The following is an 18,349-nucleotide window of genomic DNA, read 5'->3' as shown; positions in this document are numbered from 1 at the left end:
GTACCCTGGCCGGGAATCGAACCCGGGTCCCCCACATGCCAGGCTGACACTCTACCGCTGAGCCAACCAGCCAGGGCCTCCATATTTTGATTTTGTCACCTCTTTGATTATCAAGGGGCATAGGTCAGTGGTCCCCAACCCCCGGGCCGCGGACCATTACCGGTCCGCAGAGAAAGAATAAATAACTTACATTATTTCCGTTTTATTTATATTTAAGTCTGAATGATGTTTTATTTTTTAAAAATGACCAGATTCCCTCTGTTACATCCATCTAAGACTCACTCTTGACACTTGTCTCGTAAGTTTGACAATTATATTTAAAAATACCACAGTTTTTACACTGGTCGCATAATTTTATTTTGTGCATTTATCCGTCCCACCCTAAAGGCTGGTCCGTGAAAATATTTTCTGACATTAAACTGGTCCATGGCCCAAAAAAGGTTGGGGACCACTGGCATAGGTGACTCTTACAGCTTATAGGTTTTAAGCCTCAAATTATTGTTGTTCCTTTTCAAAGGATCAACGACAATGGCTCTGGGAAACTTCCACAAAATGGCAAATTGCTTTTACAAATTTTATAGGCCAAATTGATTCTCACTACCCACCTGGTAAAATAATTCAATTTTCATTAATTACTACATTTGTCTTTCCTAAGACAACTGTTAATGAGCCCATTCCTGAAGCACCTGCAGTCTTGACTGATGGGTCCAGCTCAGGAATAGCAGGCTTAATAATCGATGGACAAGTCTATACTGAAACAGTCACCTTAAAATCAGCTCAAAGAGTAGAATTACATGCCATTATCATGGCTTTTCAGCATTTGCCATGTTCCTCCTTTAATCTGTATACAGACAGCAAATATTTACTTATGATTGTTTCTACTATAGAGACTGCTGTCTTAGGGACAACTGCTGATGAAGAACTATTTCAGCAATTTCTCCTTCTTCAAAGACTTGTACATCAACATAGAGCTCCATGTTTTATAGGACATATTCAAGCTCACTCCATGCTCCCTAGAGCTTTAGCACAAGGGAATGCCCTTGTTGATCAAGCTACCCAAAAGAAAGTTATTCGAGCAACCATGACAGATCAAGCAATCCAGTCTCATACTCATCACCAGAACACTGCAGCCCTGCATAAACAGTTTCAACTTTCTCGGGAAGCAGCACGGCAGATTGTTAAATCCTGTCCAAGGTGTCCTATACTACAATCTGTCCCTTCATTTGGAGTTAACCCTCGAGGACTCCTACCAGGACAACTTTGGCAAATGGATGTTATTCATATACCTTCATTTGGCAAACAGTCCTTTGTCCATGTACAGTGGATACTTATTCTGGATTTATAATAGCCTCTGCCAGAACAGGAGAGGCTATTAAGCATGTTTAATCTCAATGTTTATAAGTGTTTTCTATTTTAGGACTTCCTAAACTGATTAAAACTGACGATACTCCTACATATGTAGGAAAAGCATTTACTATATTTTGTCAAACCTTTCGAATTATGGATATTTCTTACAATATCTAAAGTCAAGGTATTATTAAAGTGTACACAGCAAATATTTAAAGGTCAATTTTAAAAAATATAAAAGAGGGAATCATATTCTGAAACCCCTGCAAATATTCTTTATCATACTTTTTACTTTAAAAAATTTCTTTTGAATGCTGATGTATAGGGTTATTCAGCAGCGGAGAGACTCTGGAATCCTACAAGAGACGCCAAACCTCTTTCTCTTGCAAACTTCTACCCTCTTTTATTTGATCCAGCTAATAATGCTATTTTGTCTTTTTCCAATCAGCTCCAGATATACAGAAAGAGTTTATATAGGCGGATTAGGACCCTCAAAACCCTCAGTGAGATATTCTGAGCATGGCTTTTAAGGTCTATAATGAACAAGAAGAACAGAAAAGGCAGACAAAGCCCAAAAAAGAGATCAGGCAAAATACTACGTCTTGGCATATGCCCTTAAAGGCTCCAACGCCCTGAAGGGGCCTCATAGGACTCCATCGGGGCCCTGCTTCAGGAGAGGAAAGGAAGGTCATTGAGCTAAAGCCTGCCATGCTTCTCAGCCCCCACCAGGGCCATACCTTTTCTGTGGAAAAAAGGGACATTGGATGGTAAGCTGCCTCCTCACTCCTCTAAGGGAGGGTTTATTCTCCTCCAGCCCTGCTCCAGTCACCTGTGACCTAACCTTGCCCAGCCTGCTGGGACTTGGCGCTGAAGGCTAAAGGTGCCCAGGGCCATTGGCCCCTTTCACATCACTGTGGATGAGCCTAGGGTATTTCTTCCAAGTAGCAGGTAAACTGATCACATTTCTTATAGACACAAGGGCCACTTACTATCTCTTGCCTGAATATTCGGGTTTTTATTCATCCCCTGAAGATCTCTGTTGTGGGTGTTGATAGTCTTATGTTCTGCTGCTTTGTTTAATATACAGTGGTACCTTGAGATATGAATTTAATTTGTTCTGTAACCGAGCTCATACATCAGTCAACTTGTATATCAAACTGCTGATACTGGACCCATACACCAATGCGCCAACTAGCGGCAGCTTCCTGAATCACAACTCATATCTCGGAATTTCGCTCAGATCTCAAAAAATACAGACCAAGTTGCAGCTCATATCTTAAAAATTTGTGTGTTGGTCTGTTTATATCTCAAGGTACCACTGTATAGTGTCTCCTTTATTCCTCTTGCCTCAATGTCCCATGCCTATTTTAGGCTGGGACCTGCTCCTAATTTAGATGAATTTACCTCTGCCACCCAGCATAGTGTATCCCAAGGTTCTCCTCACCACCTCCATGGCTACAAAACTCCAGGAAAGGCCCCTCTGGTCTCAGCTCTCCATGCTGAAGAGAACAGGGGCTCCATCTCCACACATGCCTGCAGATGGATTTTCCAGTCTACCTGAATCGATACCAGCTAGAAGCAGTAGCCATTGGAACTTGGACTCTAGCTGCAAAGTGTGGAAATGTGGCCACAACTCCAGTGCCATGCAAACTTTTCCTGGATGTGTTGCTGGACTCCTGGACTTTTCCTGGATGTGTTTCCTGGACTCCTGCTCCTCGTGACAGCTCTTAATGGACTGAACTGGGTTTGGGTTGCATTTTCAGGGAATGCAAAATGATGATGTGTCAGCATGGACTTGGTGAACATGTTAAGGACATTAAAAACAGCAAAGACTCTATTATAGATCCTGTTATATTGGCTAAGACTTTGCTTAAAGGCTTTATCTTTTTTTATTATTCATTTTAGAAAGGAGAGGGAGAGACAGGGAGAGAGAGAGAGAGAGAGAGAGAGAGAGGAGAGACAGAGAGAGAAGGGGGAGGAGCTGGAAGCATCAACTCCCATATGTGCCTTGACCAGGCAAGCCCAGGGTTTTGAACCGGCAACCTCAGCATTTCCAGGTTGACACTTTATCCACTGCACCACCACAGGTCAGGTGCTTAAAGGCTTTAATCCCTGTAATGCAGGGGTTGTCTAACTTTTTATAAAGACCATCCACTTTTGCAGTGCTGGTCAACCTAGTCCCTACCGCCCACTAGTGGGCGTTTCAGCTTTCATGGTGGGCAGTAGCAGAGCAACCAAATGGCGCCGTGATTGGCCCTCCATGAAAGCTGGAATGCCCACTAGTGGGCGGTAGGGACCAGGTTGACCAGCACTGCAAAAGTGGGCAGTTTTTATAAAAAGTTTGACGATCCCTGCTGTAATGTATTAAGACACTTGTCTCGGTATCTGTTAACATTGGCTATGCTAATTTTCTGTTTATTCTTTTTTTTTTTCCTATCTGCCTCTGTATTAGAATCTGGGAAATCAGATGAGTGCAAATCTCAGCATGTGAGCTAAATTTAAAAAATATAAAAAAAGAGCATATGTGGGAAACAGTCTGTAAGCTGGCAAGGTCGTTATAGCGTAAGGCTTAGTTTAAGACTAAGCCTTTCCTACTCTTTTAATACTAAGATCTCTTAATACTAAGATCTTTTGCCCTGGCCGGTTGGCTCAGTGGTAGAGCATCGGCCTGACGTGCAGGAGTCCCGGGTTTGATTCCCGGCCAGGGCACACAGGAGAAGCGCCCATCTGCTTCTCCACCCCTCCCCCTCTCCTTCTTCTCTGTCTCTCTCTTCCCCTCCTGCAGCCGAGGCTCCATTGGAGCAAAGTTTGCCCGGGCACTGAGGATGGCTCTATGGCCTCTGCCTCAGGTGCTAGAATGGCTCTGATTGCGGCAGAGCGACGCCCCAAGATGGGCAGAGCATCGCCCCCTGGTGGGCATGCCGGGTGGATACCGGTCGGGTGCATGTGGGAGTCTGTCTGACTGCCTCCCTGTTTCCAGCTTCAGAAAAATACACACACACACACACACACACACACACACACACACACACACACACAAAGAGAGATCTTCTAATACTAAGATCTTTTCAACACTAAGCTTTTCTCCACACCCTTGACTGTTACATGATGTAAGGTGGTGCACTCTTTTGAGGAATCCCATTTATGCCTCAGATGAGAGGTTTTGTATCAAAAACTTCCCTATTTGTATATTGGCTTAAAGGTTTTAATTTTCTATGCTATATAATAAAGCAAAGACTGGGGGCTCGCTCTCTCTGTTTCTGCCATCAACTTTGCAGAGTCCTCCTGATCCCATCCTCTTTTCTCGGTGAGTCTATTTTCTTAATTCCACACCGTTCTCCCTCAGGACCTGGAATTACTAGCTGTGCTGGTTTGCAGCAGAGCAGAAACATTCTCTTCCCAGAGAAAACTGGTGATAAGGAGCAGGCCAGGCTTGCAGCAAGACCAGATATCTTCTGTGAGTCATTTGAAGGGATGCATGGTTCTGTCTGGACAGTTCACCTGTTAACAACAGAAATATAGTGGAGACTGTTTAAATTTATTTGCAAAAGAAAAATCAGCCAGCTTCATATGGGGCTGATTTACTCTTTTTGATTTTCGGTATTGATCTTTTTTTTTTTTTTTTTTTTTTTTTGTATTTTTCTGAAGTTGGAAACGGGGAGGCAGTCAGATGGACTCCCACATGCGCCCGACCGGGATCCACCTGGCATGCCCACCAGGGGGCGATGCTCTGCCCATCTTGGGGCATCGCTCTGCCGCAATCAGAGCCATTCTAGCGCCTGAGGCAGAGGCCACAGAGCCATCCCCAGTGCCGGAGCCGTCTTTGCTCCAATGGAGCCTCGGCTGCAGGAGGGGAAGAGAGAGACAGAGAGGAAGGAGAGGGGGAGGGGTGGAGAAGCAGATGGGCGCTTCTCCTGTGTGCCCTGGCCGGGAATCGAACCCGGGATGCCTGCATGCCAGGCCGACGCTCTACCACTGAGCCAACCGGCCAGGGTTTGTATTGATCTTAACAGCTTAATTAGCAAATTTCTGCTTCACTTTTACTCATATTGATAAATTTGGAAAGTGCAAATTGAAGAAAATGTTTGATGAGCATAAAGCCAGCTCAAATAAATGAAGCATAAAAGTGCATGAACAACAGCCAGATCCCTTTTTATTGCCAATGAAATAAGTATATCTTAAATGCTAAATTACATGTACAGAATACTATTATCTCTGCTTCTTTTAGCAGAGACACATTTACACACCCACATTAATTAGTTCATGGTTACAGGTGATGTCATGATAACATCATTAAGAAAGTACGATTCATCCCAACCACTGGAAGAACCACTCAAAGAATTTCTAGCAATATAAATAATAGCCACTGGTTATATTTTATTTCAATAGAGTATGAAGACCCTGACCAGGCAGTGGCACAGTGGATAGAGCATCAGACTGGGACACAGAGGACCTAGGTTCGAAATCCCAAGGTCACCAACTTGAGCGAGGGTTCACCAGCCTGAGCACGGGGTCACTGGCTTGAACATGGAATCATAGACATGACCCCATGATCACTAACTTGAGCCCAAAGGTCACTGGCTTGAAGCTCAAGGTCGCTAGCTTGAGCCCAAGGTCACTGGCTTGAGCAAGGGGTCACTCATTTTGCTGTAGGCCCCTAGTGAAGGCACATATGAGAAAGCAATCAGTGAACAACTAAGGAGCCGCAATGAAGAATTGATGCTTCTCATCTCTCTCCCTTCCTGTCTGTCTGTCCCTCTCTTTGTCTCTATCACAAGAAAAAGAGTGTGGAGAATAGAAAAGCATACCTTGCCTTTTATTTAAAAAAAAGTTGATAAAAGAAGCTATTAGTCTTCAGTGGTGAGACACAGCCATATTAACCATTCTGGTCTATATCTCCTCCAAGCGCTGTGCTCCAGGAGTACTATGCATAGTAACTGGGATTTATCAAAGCTTTTCAAGTGGCTTGGCATCCTAAAATTTGAGAACCATGACCTAGGTATTCTAGGGAGACCCAAGGGCAGTTGGAGAGGGGGAAGGAGCCCCAGGGAACAGCGCCCAACTGTTCCCTTTTTCTTTTTCTGTAAGTAGAGAGGCTCTGCTTTATGATTTTGGATTTTCATCCATTCCATTCATCAGGCCAGAAATCCGGGAGTCTTCCCTTACCTCCCACATTAATCCATAGCCAGAACCATCAATCACATTATCAAAGTATATCTCAAAATCTGCCTCCTTTTTTCCCAGCTGTACTGCCAACACCCTCATCCAGTGGGCCATCTCCTCTTGCAGTACCCTTCTAAGCCATCTCCTTGTTTCTGCTCTTAGCCTCCTCCAGTCCTTCCCCATTGGAACACCAAGAATTTTCCCCCCAAAATTTAAATTGCCTCACAACTTAAACACCTTTCTATGGTTCCCAAAGCACCTAAGCCAGGGGTCCTAAACTACGGCCTGCGGGCCACATGCGGCCCCCTGAGGCCATTTATCCGGCCCCGCCGCACTTCCAGAAGGGGCACCTCTTTCATTGGTGGTCAGCGATAGGAGCATAGTTCCCCTTGAAATACTGGTCAGTTGGTTGATTTAAATTTACTTGTTCTTTATTTTAAATATTGTATTTGTTCCCGTTTTGTTTTTTTACTTTAAAATAAGATATGTGCAGTATGCATAGGGATTTGTTCATAGTTTTTTTTATAGTCGGGCCCTCCAACGGTCTGAGGGACAGTGAACTGGCCCCCTGTGTAAAAAGTTTGGGGACCCCTGACCTAAACAAAATTGGGCTTTTCTGACCATGGATCATAAATGTGTCACACCCCTGCCTGACTCTAGCTCACTGTGTGCCACATTTCCTGTCTCGATGCCGTTCTAACTACACCAGTTATTCCTCAGCACCGAGCCAAGGAGGCAGAAGACTTTGCGTTTGCTCTTCTTTTTTCAAAGACCTCAGCTTACATGTCACCTCGCAGAGGTCTTTCAAAACTGTTCTATTTAAACTCAATTTCCCTTTCTCCATTTTTCTTGATCTTAGTGGGTTTTTTTTTAAATTTTCTTTATAACACTTATTGCAACTTGAATTTTTTGCTTGCTTTCATTTTGTTTGGCTCTAAACTAAAAGCTCAATGAACATAGGGACTGTATCCATTGTGTTCACCATGGTATCTCTGGTACCTAACATGGGGCCTGGCATATATTAGAAACTCCATTATTGGATAAATGAATAAAATGATCCAGCCTGACCAGGCGGTGGCGCAGTGGATAGAGCATCTGACTGGGATGTGGAGGACCCAGGTTCGAGACTCCAAGGTCGCTGGCTTGAGCAAGGGGTTACTCAGTCTGCTGAAGGCCCACGGTCAAGGCACATATGAGAAAGCAATCAATGAACAACTAAGGTGTCGCAACGAAAAACTGATGATTGATGCTTCTCATCTCTCTCTGTTCCTGTCTGTCTGTCCCTATCTATCCCCCTCTCTGACTCTCTCTCTGTCTCTGAAAAAAAGAAAATTAAAAAAAAAAATGATGCGGCCCTGGCCGGTTGGCTCAGCGGTAGAGCGTCGGCATGGCGTGTGGGGGACCTGGGTTCGATTCCCGGCCAGGGCACATAGGAGAAGCGCCTATTTGCTTCTCCACCCCACCCCCCCTCCTTCCTCTCTGTGTCTCTCTTCCCCTCCCGCAGCCAAGGCTCCATTGGAGCAAAGATGGCCCGGGCGCTGGGGATGGCTCCTTGGCCTCTGCCCCAGGCGCTAGAGTGGCTCTGGTCGCGGCAGAGCAACGCCCTGGAGGGGCAGAGCATCGCCCCCTGGTGGGCAGAGCTTCGCCCCTGGTGGGCGTGCCGGGTGGATCCCGGTCGGGTGCATGCGGGAGTCTGTCTGACTGTCTCTCCCCGTTTCCAGCTTCAGAAAAATACAAAAAAAAAAAAAAAAAAAAAGAAGAAGAAAAAAAAATGATGCTTGCTACTTGTCCCCACACTTTCTCTCTCACTCTCCCCTCTCTCTAAAATTAATAAATAAAGTCTTTTAAAAAAATGATCCAAAGTTGCCCTGGCTGGATGGCTTGGTTGGTTGGAGCATCGTCCTAAAGCACAGAGGTTGCTGGTTCAGTCCCTGGTCAGGGTACATGCAGGAACAGCTTGATGTTCCTGTCTCTCTTCTGCCTTCTCCCTTCCTCTCTCTAAAAAAATGATCCAAAGTTATCAAGGTGTGGAAGTCTACAATACAGACAAGTTAGAAACTTCCATTTTGGGTGGGGTGAGAGTGAGTGCATTCTGAAATTAAATTCTATTCCAGAGTTATATTTGTGACTGGTGATTGATTCCTAAGCCCATTTTTTTCCAACCTAATAGAACTAGATCATGTGGTTTTGGGGAAGGTTCTATAAAGCTAACAGGTTGTTTTGCCCCTTTTTGAGAGGAAATTTATTAATGTTTTTGGTAGGTACAAATATATCACAATAAGAAATAAGAATTTGAGCTTGCTGGAGGAGAAAGCCAGTTGATTATACAGCATGCATTATTAATACTTATTATCATAATAAAATCATATTAATTTCATATCATCTCATTTTTATAATATAAGCTTTTGGCCAAGAACATTATGACAATCTCTTCTGGAGAAGACTGGGGTAATGTTACTGAATTAGATTTGGCTGCTTGCCAACTATTGCACAACATTAAATTTCTTATCACTATGGAAGTGGAGGGTTGGTGTCACCTTCGGAGGGGTGGGGGTGGGTGTAGATGGTGAGAACTAGCTCTAAGGTCCTTCCAATTGCTTCTGATTCTTCAATTCCAGCTAAGCTAATTCAGCCCAAATGAATGACCATCTATTCAGGAGCTGTGAGTGCCAGGAACTGAGCTGGGGATAATACAATGAACAATTGAGACACTCACTCGGCTCTAATAGAATCTAGGGACAGTAAGTGGGAGGTGAAGAAGACTTAGCAAAATCAGATGGTGACATCAGCACTTGGCTTTCCTCTCCAAATGTCAAGTTTGACATAAAAATTAGCTATGTGAAGGCAACAAAAAAATAGCCCTTTCTTGAAAGGTGCCAAAATATTTTTAGTCCTCGGTTCTAAGAAATGACCATTGGCAGTATTTAAAATGGCCCCAGAGCCTGACCAGGCGGTGGCGCAGTGGATAGAGCATCAGACTGGGATGTGGAGGACCCAGGTTCGAGACCCCAAGGTCACCAGCTTGAGCGCGGGCTCATCTGGTTTGAGCAAAGCTCACCAGTTTGGACCCAAGGTCGCTGGCTCCAGCAAGGGGTTACTTGGTCTGCTGAAGGCCCACGGTCAAGGCACATATGAGAAAGCAATCAATGAACAACTAAGGTGTCACAACGAAAAACTAATGATTGATGCTTCTCATCTCTCCATTCCTGCCTGTCTGTCCCTATCTAGCCCTCTCTCTGACTCTCTCTCTGTCTCTGTAAAAAAATAAAAATAAAAATAAAATGGCCCCAGAATTGGAAGCCCCAACAGATATCCCTTGAATGTTCCTTCATCTCCTCGTTCACTGGAGCTGCTTCACTGTACCACATGTTTATTGTGTGATACTGAGTCACTTTTTCTTAATATTAAAATTCATACGTAATTCTTTTATTAGATTTATGGAATAACAGAATGTCTCACTTGCCCAGAATTTTTTGAGATGTTATCCTGCAGCTGTTTTCCAAAACTCTATTGTGTCCGTAGTAACTCACACTTCACAGCACCGTCCTGATGCCTATTTGTAATCCATGGCCGCCAGAGTGGTGCGCTTTTGTTTCCCCTCCAGGCCTTCTGCAATAAACATTATTTTGTAACATTAGGTACTACATTTATTGTTAGTGTAAGTCACTCTTTTGAATTGTCTCAGTACCAACCTTGCCAAGTAGCATGGCCCGCTTCAAGCCCATCTGTAAAGTTGACAGCAGTTGCCTCGTTAGTGTCTGACATTTTCTCCACTTTTTCTGCTCTTTTATGACTGAACGGAGAGGATACAGATTATGTGGTAATGTGGACAAGTCATTGACTTCTCTGAATCTGTTTAGTCCATAAAGTTAGGGGATTAAATTAGGTTAGAGGTTAAGCTACTGAACAACGAGGCAAATTTAGCTCTCAGATGAGCTTGGATTGGACCTCACAGCATTTTTTTTTTTTTTTTTGTATTTTTCTGAAGCTGGAAACGGGAAGAGACAGTCAGACAGACTCCCGCTTGCGCCCAACCGGGATCCACCCGGCACGCCCACCAGGGGCAACGCTCTGCCCTCCAGGGGCGATGCTCTGCCCCTCCGGGGCGTCGCTCTGCCTAGACCAGAGCCACTCTAGCGCCTGGGGTAGAGGCCAAGGAGCCATCCTCAGCGCCCAGGCCATCTTTGCTCCAATGGAGCCTTGGCTGCGGGAGGGGAAGAGAGAGACAGAGAGGAAAGGGTGGGGGTGGAGAAGCAAATGGGTGCTTCTCCTATGTGCCCTAGCCGGGAATCGAACCTGGGTCCCCCGCATGCCAGGCTGACGCTCTACCGCTGAGCCAACCAGCCAGGGCCTGGACCTCACAGCATTTTAAAGGTTCTCATTCATTGGCAATCTTCTAAAATTGAAAGGTTTCCCATAAAACTCCAGATTTCTGGCTTCTGTTGAAAAATCTGAATTCCCTTGAAAAATCTGGCCTCGGAGACTCCCAGACATTCTTCTCACATTCGCAAATGACAAGGGGCGGAGGCATCACTGACTCAACCTCATGTCTCTTCTGGTAGCACCTGAAGATGGTTATGCCCTGTGTCCTTTTCCTGGTGAAATCCAACAAGAGACTTAAAAAACCAGATTTAGGAAGAGAAATTCTCTGATTGGCCTAGAGAATCCCCTGAGCAATGAGGAAAATGGCAACCTCACCTCTCCCATAGTTGTGGTCACAGTTCACATTCTGGTCTTACATTCTTCAATATTGCTCACAGTTTGGGTGGAACAGGTTGGTTTCTTAAAAATAATTGAAAGGACCTGACCAAGAAGTGGTGCAGTGAACAGAGAGTCAGCCTAGGACACTGAATATCCAGGTTCAAAACCCAAAGGTCCTTGGCTTGAGTGCAAGCTCACCAGCTTGAGCACAGAGTCACCGGCTTGAGTGCGGAATTATAGACACAAGCCCATGGTCGCTGGCTTGAGCACAAAAGTCACTGGCTTGAGCAAGGAGTCCCTGTCTATCCCTCTCTCTCCATCTCTCTCTTCATCTCTCTCTCTCTCTCTCTCTCTCTCTCTCTCTCTCTCGCGCACACACACACACACACACACGCGTGTACTAAAAAAACCTAAAAATAATAATAATTGGGAAGGATGAGATAAAGAACAAGGTAGTTTTTTGTTGTTGTTGTTTTTTACAGGGACAGAGAGAGAGTCAGAGAGAGGGATAGACAGGGACAGATAGGAACAGAGAGAGATGAGAAGCATCAATCATTAGTTTTTCATTGTGAGACCTTAGTTGTTTATTGATTGCTTTCTCATATGTACCTTGACCTCGGGCCTTCAGCAGACTGAGTAACCCCTTGCTCGAGCCAGTGACCCTGGGTCCAAGCTGGTGAGCTTTTGCTCAAACCAGGTGAACCTGCGCTCAAGCTGGCGACCTCAAGGTCTCGAACCTGGGTCCTCTGCTTCCCAGTCCGATGTTCTATCCACTGCGCCACCGCCTGGTCAGGCTAGAACAAGGTAGTTTTACCTTGCCCCTTCACTCCTCCCGGTTCTCTGAATCCCCCTTTCCAAGAGCAGTTTCTTCTGTTTGGTGACTTAGGAGAAGGAAGGTTTGTATTGAGGAAAGCAGGTCATATTTTGGATTGTAATAAAAGGAGAGAAGAAGATTCTACTTGAACCTACTGGGAGCGAGTAGTCTTTATTTATTTATTTATTTATTTTGTATTTTTCTGAAGCTGGAAACGGGAGGCAGTCAGACAGACTCCCGCATGCACCCGACCGGGATCCACCCAGCACGCCCACGGGGGGGGGGGGGGGTGCTCTGCCCATCCGGGGCGTCGCTCTGTCGCGACCAGAGCCACTCTAGCGCCTGGGGCAGAGGCCAAGGAGCCATCCCCAGCGCCCAGGCCATCTTTGCTCCAATGGAGCCTTGGCTGCGGGAGGGGAAGAGAGAGACAGAGAGGAAGGAGAGGGGGAGGGGTGGAGAAGCAGATGGGCGCCTCTCCTGTGTGCCCTGGCCGGGAATCGAACCAGGGACTTCCGCACGCCAGGCCAACGCTCTACCACTGAGCCCACCGGCCAGGGCGAGAGTGAGTAGTCTTAACTTCACACCTGCTCTTCACTTACTGTCAGTCCCCACCTGGCCCCGTTTATTCATTAATATTATCTGTCTGGCCCTTTTGGTCACTTAAGTTTTCACTAGATAATCTCAAAATCCCCTTCTATCTTAGTAAATGTAAACATTTCTAAAATATTTTAACACCGCCGAGGCTCCACCATAGGCATTCCCCTCCCACTCCTGACAGAATATCACCAGGCTAAACATAAAGATACAACCCTCGTCTGTCTTCAGTGAAATCCCCAGCAGCCACAAATATCCCTAGCACCTAGGAGGCACTCAGTAAATATTTGTGGAATGATATTCAGGGTTGGCAATTACCTTTGGAAAGGATCCATGACCATTAACAGAACAAATGAATGTTTAAGAGAACACAGAATCACCTTAATTCCAATATTGTTATATTTTATGTTACCCAATAGAGAGGAATAGCCAGCTCCTTTTGGGCAGTAATGAAATAAAAATAGTAAGCCCGAGTCTTACAGGAATAAAAAGTTTACTTATTTGATTGAGATAAGGCTTTAAAATTGCACTTTGAAAATCAAGTTCCCGAATGGATCCAGCATGGGGATAGGTGACAGAACACTACCCCCTTGCGTTTACTGTGGGAACTTACATCACCTTTCTTGGGAAGCCGGTGAGTCAACCCATACATGCACCAGTAACTTTACTAGGCGCTAGGGGCATCATAGAGCAAAACACATACAGCTCCTGAGATCTTGACAGAAAGGTTCATCAGCGATATAATCATTCAAATACATATGGAATTTCCCACTGCAGTAACTGTTTTGGAAGTAGGAATATGGTGCTTTGGGAATGATTCAGCTTTATTCTCTGCCTTCCAAGGTAATTAACATAACATAGATTAATTTGAGAACCCCACATGCCCAGTAAGTATGCTAAGGACTTCTCATGCATTATCTCATTTAATCCTCTCAAAAACTATCGGCAAGTAATATGTAGGTAAATAATTTGCACAAGATCACACACCTAGAAGGTAGTCGAACTAAGATTTTTAACTCTTATAATTAACTGGAAAAAAGAAAAAGAGAAACCTAAGCCACCCTAGATACTATAACAGTGTTTCTCAAATATGAGTAATGTGTGAACCCGTTTTAAAGTTCTCGCTGATTTCCCAATTGCTCTATCCAAGCTCAACTTGTGAGCCTAAAAGGGGTGACACAGTAGACCTGGCAAGCTCAGGAAGCCACGTGGCAGACCTGACAAGCTAAGTGAACAAAATTAGCTTCACAGGATGGTCTGATCCCAAATTCCTAACCAGACAGGTCATGATAGGTAGTCACATCCCAGGCCTACAGCAGCCCTAGGAAAAGTCTGTTTTTGCCATAACCGAGCCCTGTCTATTGTTCTTAAGCATCTAAGATAGCATCCCTTTAAAATGTCAAAGTAGTTTTTGTTTCCAGTCCCGTTAGAGGCGCAATCATCTGCACCAAAGCACAAGACCATGAAACTCCTCATTGTGTCATGTAAAATGTTCAATGTTAGCTATCCTGTACCCACCGGTGTAAAAGAAGTATGTATCTCTCCATGTTCACCCAGTCCTAGCAATGATGCCAGTTTACTTTCTCCTCACTCCCAATCAGGATTTCATGTGCTCTTCCTCACGTCCTCTCATTTTGTTCTAAATTTGTAAAAAGAAATGCAAAACCGCCATCCTCAGAAGTATTTTCTCAATCTCTTGAAATATTGGGAAAGCATGTCCTCAGATTTGGATCACATAAACTCTTATAAAATCAAACTTTTCTACAGATTTGGATGTTCTTCAGTCAACAAACTTAAATTATCTTGATTCTAATGCTTGCTGTGTTAGTCCATAGAAAAAGGTTATGTATGAACTTTGAAAGTCTGTAGCTCTTATAGGACTATAAAACAAAAGCAAATGTACAAATTAAATACAAACAAAACAATCACTCATCAGTGTATATTATAATAACTTCAAATTAACAGCAACTATGTGGCACTCATTTAAAAACAAACACATATGGCCCTGGCTGATTGGCTCAGTGGTAGAGCGTCGGCCTGGCATGCAGAAGTCCTGGGTTCAATTCCCGGCCAGGGCACACAGGAGAAGCATCCATCTGCTTCTCCACCCCTCCCCCTCTCCTTCCTCTCTGTCTCTCTCTTCCCCTCCCGCAGCCAAGGCTCCATTGGAGCAAAGATCGCCCGGGAGCTGGGGATGGCTCCTCGGCCTCTGCTCCAGGCGCTAGAGTGGCTCTAGTCGCAATAGAGCGATGCCCCGGAGGGTCAGAGCATCGCCCCCTGGTGGGCAGAGCGTCACCCCCTGGTGGGCGTGCCGGGTGGATCCCGGTCGGGCACATGCGGGAGTCTGTCTGTCTCTCCCCGTTTCTAGCTTCAGAAAAATACAAAAAAAAAAAAAAAATTAAAAACAAGCACATATGAAATGCCCACCATACATTAGTCACTGAGCCCGTCATTGGGAGTACACTGACAGAGAAAAACAATAAACAAATAACTAGTGAAATATAGTGTTTCAGTTGGTGATAAGTGCTGTAGAGAGAAGCACTACAGGGTTAACAAGGTGGTCAGAGAAGTCACATTTGTGCAGAAACTCCAAGGAGGGAAGGGAGCGTGTTTGTAACTATCTTATAGAGAGAACATCCCAAATCAGCCCGGGCAAAGAAAAAGACCCCGATTTGGGAGTGTGGTTGGTATATAGTATTTGAGGGCAAGCAAGGAGACCAGTGGGATTGAGGTAGAGTGAACCAGGAAGGAAGTTGTAGAAAATGAGGTAGGGTCAGGGGAAAGGCTAACTGTATGTCCGACAATGGTGCCTGCAGAAACTACCCCTTGGAATTATTTGCTACACTGTCTCAAGACACTGTTACTCTCTCCATACAGATCCATTTACGTGCATTTCTCCAAATAGGTTGTCAAATAGGTTGTAGCTGCCTTCTCTGCCTGTTTAAGCTGACTCCTGATCTCACTTTAAGTCAGGGGTCGGGAACCGATGGCTCGCAAGCCAGATGTGGCTCTTTTGATGACTGCATCTGGCTCGCAGACAAATCTTTAATAAAAAAAAATAATGTTAAAAATATAAAACATTCTCACGTACTACAATCCATTTATTTCCTACCACTCATGTTCATGGTTGCGGGTGGCTGGAGCCAATCACAGCTGTCCTCCGAGACAACAAATTTTTATTGGATAATGCGTAACGTACACGGGTCGTTGTATGGCTCTCACAGGATTACATTTTAAAATATGTGGCGTTCAGCCAAAAAGGTTCCCGATCACTGCTTTAAGTCAAGCTCAATTATGACCTTCTTTGGAAAACCTCCCCTCCAACCCTGATTCAACAAGCATACCCTCAAAAAACTTGGACACCTTGTGCACAACTCTAATCGAGTGTCTGTTGCAACATTCTGAGTGACTGTTTTGCCCACTAGGAAACGACTGTCTTAAGGGCAAGAGGTTTTTTTCTCAATGTCTTCAATGCATGAACACCTGCATGGTCATAATAGATAATTAAGCCAGATGTTTGCTGAGTAAATACCGAATTTCCCCATGTATAGACACATCCTTTTTTTGGAAAAATTTGGGGTCTGAAAACTGGGTGCGTCTTATACAGTGGTTGTGGCATTTTAAACGCCATAGATGGAACAGAGGACGAGGCAATATATAAAGACAGTAATTAGTGATCAGACACCGATGAGGACAAGCTAATGGATGGGAGTAATGACAGTGATGGGGAGTTGTATGAATTTTATGTTGAATAAAACTTGAGTTCAACAACTTTAAGTAATACATTTATTTTCAAATTTTGGGAGTCAAAATTAAGGTGCGTCTTATACATGGGGAAATATAGATAACATTGCTAATAGCTCATAATAATGCCAACTGAGACTGTAGTACCTGCTTGGCAGGCTGGTGTATAATACTCGCTATCAATCATGCAGGGTTACTAAGTATCAGACACTAAACTGAATTAGGCTTATCATCATTGGTCATTATTCATTATCTTCCAATCACCCTACATATTAGATATCATCATTTCTTTTTTTTTTTTTTTTTGTATTTTTCTGAAGCTGGAAACGGGGAGAGACAGTCAGACAGGCACCCGACCAGGGATCCACCCGGCATGCCCACCAGGGGGCGATGCTCTGCCCCTCCGGAACGTGGCTCTGTTGCAACCAGAGCCACTCTAGCACCTGGGGCAGTGGCCTAGGAGCCATCCCCAGCGCCCGGGCCATCTTTGCTCCAATGGAGCCTCGGCTGCGGGAGGGGAAGAGAGAGAGACAGAGAGGAAGGAGAGGGGGAGGGGTGGAGAAGCAGATGGGCGCCTCTCCTGTGTGTCCTGGCCAGGAATCGAACCCGGGACTTCTGCACGCCAGGCCGACGCTCTACCACTGAGCCAACTGGCCAGGGCCCATCATTTCTATCTTTAAATGTAAAAGAGATAAAATTAGACGGGTTGAATAACTTACATTTTGCCACATAGAGCCAGGATTTAAATCCAGATTTATCTAAATCCAAAACTACACCAAGTTGTAAATTGAATACATGTAAATTAAGAACTGCTTTTGGTATACTTTTCCAAATTCTTCTATGAATCACTATCATCTGTAAGAGAGATACAGATAAACTTTCTATACTGTATTTACATTGCTTGACATCACTGTGGTTTTTAAGAAAGAAAGTTTGAAAAAAAAAGAAAGTTTGAAATTTACCTGTCAATCAATATTTAGCCACAGTGAAGAGGTGGGCATAATATAAAACAAGAAATTTGTGGGGAGTGTCCAGAACTGAAATAAAATAAGGAGGAGGAAAGGAAGCCCATGGAGCCTATAGAAATCTTAACTTTACCAGGAAACAGCTATAAACCCTGGCATTTCTGTAGTTTTTTTTTTTTTTTTTGTACTTTTCTGAAGCTGGAAACGGGGACAGTCAGACAGACTCCCGCATGCGCCCAACCGGGATCCACCCGGCACGCCCACCAGGGGGCGATGCTCTGCCCCTCCGGGGCGTCGCTCTGCCGCGACCAGAGCCACTCTAGCACCTGGGGCAGAGGCCAAGGAGCCATCCCCAGCGCCCAGGCCATCTTTGCTCCAATGGAGCCTTGGCTGCGGGAGGGGAAGAGAGAGACAGAGAGGAAGGAGAGGGGGAGGGGTGGAGAAGCAAATGGGCGCTTCTCCTATGTGCCCTGGCCGGGAATCGAACCCGGGTACCCCGCACGCCAGGCCGACGCTCTACCGCTGAGCCAACCGGCCAGGGCGCATTTCTGTAGTTGTTGAGTGTTAGTCTCATTTTGTTTAGCATTATACAGAACTTTATTTATATATGTACACAGAAAAGAGGCTCATAAAGTATTAAACTGTGGGTTTTTGTATATTACAGAAGTTTTAATTTTCTTGTGATCTTCTGCACTTACTAAAGTCTCAACAACTTAAAAAAATTATAATGAAACTGAGTAGAAAAAATGAATCCAATGAAAAAAAAATGGCCAGAAGACCTGAGCAGACACCTCACCAAAGAAGGTATACAAGTAGAAAATAAGCATAAGAAAAGATGGTCAACATCATTACCATTAAGAAATTGCAAATTGCCCTGGCCGGTTGGCTCAGCGGTAGAGCGTCGGCCTGGCGTGCGGGGGACCCGGGTTCGATTCCCGGCCAGGGCACACAGGAGAACCGCCCATCTGCTTCTCCACCCCCACCCCCTCCTTCCTCTCTGTTTCTCTCTTCCCCTCCCACA

At 44.9% G+C, this 18,349-nt stretch overlaps 1 protein-coding gene across 1 annotated transcript in view; it reads left to right on the top strand.

Moving 5' to 3' along the window:
* Window positions 1-18,349, top strand: part of LOC136384436 (uncharacterized) — a 109,311-nt gene that overhangs the window by 19,403 nt on the left and 71,559 nt on the right. The window lies entirely within an intron of this gene.

Source organism: Saccopteryx leptura, chromosome 13, assembly GCF_036850995.1.
Source record: "Saccopteryx leptura isolate mSacLep1 chromosome 13, mSacLep1_pri_phased_curated, whole genome shotgun sequence".
NCBI classification, from domain to species: domain Eukaryota; kingdom Metazoa; phylum Chordata; class Mammalia; order Chiroptera; family Emballonuridae; genus Saccopteryx; species Saccopteryx leptura.
This window is presented reverse-complemented; position numbering and strand designations above follow the sequence as displayed.